A 6,715-nucleotide genomic window follows, 5' to 3' on the forward strand; every position below is an offset into this window, starting at 1 on the left:
TCTTGGAATGTTTCCATAGCCATGGAAAAGGGAGTAGTGTAAGATAACTCCTCTTGACTTGGCAAATCAAATGACTCTTCTTTTTCCTCTTCAACTCCAACCCTGATAGCATTAACTTCCTTAGACTTCATAGGGTCCCTTGGATTTTGCCCTTGTCTTAGAAATACACCCGGTGGTTTTTGAGAACTCATGAGAGCTTGGGAAGCCACTTTAGCTTCAAGACTCTTGATTTGTTGTTGGGTATTACTTGCCAAATCCTCTATCAACTTCACCAAGTTTTCATATTTATCATCTCCCATGGTATTGCTTGCTTGGGGTGGCGGCTCTTGGTTGAAAGGTTGGTTGGAAATTGGAAGAGAAAAGCCATATCCTTGATCTTTAAAGTTGGAATTTTGGTTGTTCCCTTGGTACCCTTGATTGAACCCTTGATTTTGCCCTTGGTTGTACCTTTGATTATTGTTGTATCCTTGATTGAACCCATTGTTGTTGTATCCTTGATTGAATCCTTGGCCAAACCCTTGGTTAGCTTGGTTTCCTTGGTAAAAGTTTTGATTACCTTGGTTCCCTTGGTTACCCCTATAATCTTGGTATGCTTGAGATTGGTTGGCAAAGTTTTGGTTGGATCCTTGGTTGTTGTTGAATGAGGGTCTAGGTGGACGGTTGGAAAAATTGTTAAATGCTTGGAAAGCATTCACCTCTTGCACATTGTTCCCATCAAAGTTGTTGTAATGGTTATTTGCACATACTTCATAAGTGTGACCCATCCCTCCACATGACTCACATGTTGATCTTTGCATCACTTCCTCCATGGATGGTCCATGAGAAGTGGTAGTTTGATTCACTTGGTTCACTTGCTTCTTGTTACTCAACTCTTCAAGCTTTTTGGTGAGCATATCAAGCTTAGCATTAGTCTCCACATTCACTAAGAACTCGGGAGGGTGCTTGCTTCTTCTTAAGACATTCACTCTTGTGCCATAGTTTGCCTCGGAGTCCACCATTTTCTTGATTAGAGTCGTACCTTCTTCATCACCCAAATGATCGAATCCCCCTCCCGCGGAGGCATTCACCATTTCTTTTGTTCTTGGCAACAAAGTTTGGAAGAAGGTTTGGGTGACATACCAATCCGGAATCCCATGGTGAGGGCAACTAGCAATGAGGTCTTGATACCGGTCCCATGCCTCACCCAAGGATTCTCCATCCTCTTGTTGGAAAGTGTGGATCTCATTTCGGAGCATGGCGGTCTTGGATAATGGATAATACTTCTCTAGAACGCCTTGGCTAAGGCATCCCATGTAGTAAATGTGTCCGGAGGGTGCACATTCAACCAACGATCCGCCTTGCCCGTTAGAGAAAATGGGAATAACATCATCCTAAGTGTATCCTCGGATACCCCGTTCTTTTTCATCATAGAGACTTTCCTCTTGAACCTCCTTAGGTGAGCATGAGCATCTTCTTCAATGTGTCCTCCAAACAAGTCTTTTTCAATTAGGCCAACTTGAGCCGGGTGCATCTCAAAATTGTTTGGAGCCAAGGTGCCAAAATTTATGGGGTTACAAGCATCATTATGGTTTGGACGGTTATGGTCACGTAAAGCCATTGGTGGTGGTGGTGGATTTGGTATATGAGAGGGTGGTGTTTGAGGTGGGTTATTTGGAAGTTGGAAGTTGTGAAATAGATTTTCTAATAGAGGCTCAATTGTAATGTTTGGTTGTTGTTGAGTTGTGTTTTCAATGAGAGGTTGGATGGGTGGATTTGCTTGGTTTATGGTTGCTTGAGAAGAGGTTATAACCCTTGCAATGGTCCTATTCCTTAAGGCTCTAAAAAGCCTTTCAGGATCGGAGTCAAAGAGCAAAGCTTGGTGGTTCCTCCAAGGCATACAACTTGTCAAACCGTAAGACTCCTAGTGCTTTTACACACTAGGGTAAGGCAAAAATCACACACACACTCTACAAGAAGCACACAAACAAGCAAACAACAAGTAAAGACTAAAGCTAGAAACTTCAACTAACTAAGCATAACCTAACGCCATCCCCGGCAACGGCGCCATTTTGATGACCGGGTTTTGCCGTCACTTCCGGTACCAAAAACTATTTATAAAGAACCCAATAAAAGTAGTATTTATTCGGGTGTCGAACACAAAGATGGCGGGGGTGTATACTTAGTCCGTTTAAGTCTCAATTTAGTCAAATAAAAATAAAGTTGATTAATTATAAACTAAGATGCAAACAAGTTAAATTAAACTAAATGGGATTGTATTCAATTGATGGAAGAACTAGAGTCTTCGGGTTCACTTGGGTAGGAGGGTATAAAACAAGATCAAAACAAGACATGGGTGATGACAATGGTCAAGGAATTAAGACTAATTTCCTAATCACCTCGAGTTCATTAACAAGTTGTCACTTAATTAATATGAACTCAATACTAACATGGCATATAGACCTTCAAATAGCATAAGCATCAAGACAAGCCAAACATGTCAAAGAAAGAGTCAAACTTTCGTTCAAACTATTATACGAACACTTAATATGCATGAGAACAAGACCGATCGATCCACTAATCATAGCATATAGACCATCCAATAGCTTAAGCACCAAGACAAGTTAAACATGCTAATGAAAGATTCAACTTTCGTTCAAACATTTCATCGAGCACTTCATATGCATGAAAGTAAATACCAAGTAATCACCCAATTCCAAATGTTAATAACCCATTTTTACACCCATTAATGACCCAAGATCCCCCTAAACTCTAGATGAGACTACTCACTCATGTTCATGGATGAGAAATCACCAACAATTTCCAACAATACACAAGCAAACATTGTAAACATGATAAAGATGGAAACTTTGGGTGAACAATAATTAAACAACATAAGAAATGTAAACTAATGAAAGTAATGTAAACAAAAGATGAGAATTGTACCAACAAAGAGGAAAGTAGCAAGCTTGGACAATAATGGAAGAATGAATTTCTTCAAATCTTCAAATATAACCCAAATGACTAATTGTATACTAATGAGAAATGAAGAACTTGCATAAACAAAGGAAGAATTAAACTAATAATTAAAGAAAGATTACTTCTTATTGAATGAAAATGAGAGAGGAAATATTAGGGTTCTACAAATATTTGAGAGAAAGATGAACTAACTAGTCTAATTTCTATCTAATTTTGTGGTAGACTAATGGTATTGTCAATTGTAGACACCTCGTTTCTGCACCCCTCGCAAACCACCCGGTGATGATTGGGCCGCATGTTTGATTCGCGGAACGATTTGTGACAGTTCGTAAGATTGTCGACAAGTGATTGCTCAAATATTAAATGTCAACCTCTTAGTTGTCATCTACGTGCCGATACGGTCGTTTTGGCAGTAATTAGAGTACATTCGGAGTCCGGGTCAAAAACCGTCTCCATTTTTCGATAATTTGTTAAATCCGAGTCGAATGTTCGGAATGTTCCGGATATTTCTATTCCATATTTATCAAATTTTATCTTTTGGCAAACAATATCCCGTAATATTCAAAAGATAATCGAATTAAATCCGTCCTACCATAACTTAAACACGGAAATCTTTCTTAAAAAGGAGGAAACCTCCTGGGAATAGACGCAGTAGGTGCTGCGCCTCTTCCAAGAGACGCAGTGGCTGCTGCGCCTCTTCCCAGGCCCTTCTTTGCATGATTTACGTATCTTTTTTATATCTTTCCGAGATTCACTTCCAAAGAGTCTCCGAAACCCTATTCCTTCACGTGATTAGTATAAATAGGAGCCTTCGTTCCTCATATTTCTCACGCGAGTGTCCGCCCTTCTCTTCTCCCTTTGCATTCTAGACTTTGTTCTTACTAATTGGCGCCTACGTGCTTGGACTTCCGACCACGTAAGCTCGGATCTTTCCGGGTACCAGCCTTTCCGTTGCATGACCGACCAATTTGACCACTACACTCAATCAATCTAATTAATCAATCTGTTTTAATCGTTTTCCTCTTTCGAGGGCACTCTTTCCTTGTATTCGCGTCGAGCATCACTAATCGATCTTCTTAGTTCTTCTCGTTCCGTCAACATGTAAGTCTGAGGGTGTATAATTCTCTTTATTTATTGTATTTTAATTATTATATAACAATTGTAAGATTTATGTCGGATACATCATTAAAATCGATTTCTAAAAACCGTCTTTAAAACCTGTTTTTGCGGATTTCCGAGAGAGAGGACGTCGAGAAAAGACGCAAAGCAATCGCTGCGCCTCTTCGAAGGAGCGCAGCACTGCGCCTCTTCGTGAGGGCCGCCGCATTCTCGCTTCTTTTCTTCTTCCTCCGTCCTCTCGCAATTCGTATCAAGATTGTTCCTTTTGTTTTGTTCTTTATTTCTTCATCACGGTAATTTATGAATCATATGTGTATTGTATATAATTCATCATTCATGCTTAATTAGTCATCAAGTCCGACTTAAATCCCTTATAATTCATATTTGCGGGTTTTCGTCATTAAATTCAAGTTTCGGGTTTTAGAGGTTCAATTCGTTCATATTGAGTTTCTGGGATTCGTTGTTGATATATTTTCACCTGTTTGTTCATTAATCCGTCGTCATTCATCATGTTTAGTCTAATTAATTCGTTCGGTTAGTTTAGTTAATCATTCATTAACATCGACCCTTCACATAATTAATCCGTCTTATTTCCGTCTTAACCATGTTTTACTGTTTTATGACATATTCATATGTAAAATAATCCATTAATCACTTTCATCCGAGTCTAAAAATCATAATCAGTCCATTAATTTACCAATTAATATTAACGATTTGCAGTTCCGGCTTCACAGCCAGAACTCACCCTTGGAACAGACGCAGCAACTGCTGCGCCTCTTCCAAAGGGCGCAGTGTCTGCTGCGCCTGTTCCAGGGTGATTTCTGTCCCTGAATTCCGTTTCTGCCTTGACCCAGTTTAATTAGCTACGTATTAACTAACTAATATCCGTATTATCACGCTAATTCCTGTTCGTTTATTTCATTAATTTTCATTCTTTTATTCCTTTTTATCAAATTATCCGTTTTAATGGTATTTTCGACATAAATCACCTAAATCCGTTGTAATTATTGTAATTTTCATTATTGTAGTTCATATTTATTGTATTTCATTTATTGTTTGTATGCTTCCACATGTAAATCAATATTAACTTCTACTTCGACCCGATTGTTTGCTAATTACATGTCAACCGACTTAGTCTAATTCTCACATGCTAGGATTAAAACTTGGATGTTGCATTGCATGCATATAACCGATGATATATCGAGTACGAATAAACTCCCTAATCATTAGTAGAGGCCGCTATCGAGGCGGGCGGGATTAGGTGTTCGATCAAAAGAGCTTCCTAATACGTACCCTCACCCCTTACTCCAGATCTCCGTGAGCACCCGTGTTCATTGGCATCCACGAGAGTCATTCTAGACATAGAATGCTAAGGGTAACGATTGCTTAGTGTTCATGTCTTTACTTTATGTCTTGACATGACATGAGGTATTCGAACGGTTCCAATTTCCCATAAAATTGGTGGCGACTCCATACAAAATGCAAACGCTTGTTTTCGAGCCCCTTCACCAAGCGCCCCCGTGGGCGGCCCGCTGTCCACAGTTTGGCGACTCCGCTGGGGATAATACACTTACGTGTAGCCAAAAGGGTGAAACTCGAACAAGGTTAGGGAATAAGTTTGTACAAGACAATTGTCGGTTTTCATAACTCGGTCTTCCTAGACCGTTTAATTCGGCCTTCCTAGGCCCAACCCAACCCATTCGACCAATCGTCCCGTCTAAACGGTCCTAATTCTTATTTGGGCCTAAGGATGGATAGCGATTGACGTCGTCCATACCATGATGCTTACTCTTGTTTGTATCAAGGGCCTTCACTACTTGAGGAAATGGACTAGGAATCGGCCTTACTCTTGTTTGGCACGAGCCTCTCCACAGACTTCGGGTTTGATGGTTCGGTATGGCAACCTACCCTTTAAACCAAAACCCTTCTAAATGCACTCAGCATCCCGTTATAATGCCTGTATAAATGTGTAAACCCTACGTGATCACCACTTCTAAACAAAACCATGACGAATTTTCAAAAAAAATCAAAACCCAAATTTCAATCAAAAATTTCGAAAAAGTAGGCCTTTAATTAGCGCAAAATCCAGTCAAAATGCTGTCCGTTTGTCAAGTCAAAATTCGGGCCACAAGCCCATTTCAAAATCTCACTTCGAGTCCACTCCTACAACTACACTACAGTTGACTAGGACACACATTTTCAAAGACCTTGTCTTTCTTCAAAACTCACTCAACACAAGTGGCACACACCCACTTCATGAGTCAAATCTTTCTTCTTTTAGCAAGTGTGATAGAATGGTCGATCGTGTTTTGATTCGTCGCCGATCTCTTGTCCAGTTTCCAAGATGCCTGGGTCAAGTGATGATACGAACCTCCAGCAAATTCAAGAAAGTAATGATCGAATCCTAGCCGCGATAGCCCAAATGCAAATTACCCAAGAACAAACCTATGACCGCCTTGAGCTTATCGAAGGCCGTATCTTTGATGTAGAGGGAAAGTTGCCTCCCATTAAAGGTGAAGTACTACAATTTTCCGATGACGAGTCTAAAGATGAGAATCCCGTCCTAGGAACAACCGCGGTGAGAAAAGACTCCAATACCTAGAGGACCAATTGATGTACCTTAAGGGGGATGACATTTACA

At 40.1% G+C, this 6,715-nt stretch overlaps 1 non-coding gene across 1 annotated transcript; it reads left to right on the forward strand.

The window, feature by feature from the left end:
- Nucleotides 1–1,128: 1,128 nt before the first annotated feature.
- Nucleotides 1,129–1,235, forward strand: LOC141650819 (small nucleolar RNA R71). The gene has a single exon (XR_012546832.1). It is a non-coding gene; the product is annotated as a small nucleolar RNA R71 (small nucleolar RNA).
- The last annotated feature ends 5,480 nt before the right edge of the window (nt 1,236–6,715 follow it).

The sequence above is a fragment of the Silene latifolia genome, chromosome 3 (genome assembly GCF_048544455.1).
Source record: "Silene latifolia isolate original U9 population chromosome 3, ASM4854445v1, whole genome shotgun sequence".
In the NCBI taxonomy this organism is placed as follows: Eukaryota; Viridiplantae; Streptophyta; class Magnoliopsida; order Caryophyllales; family Caryophyllaceae; genus Silene; species Silene latifolia.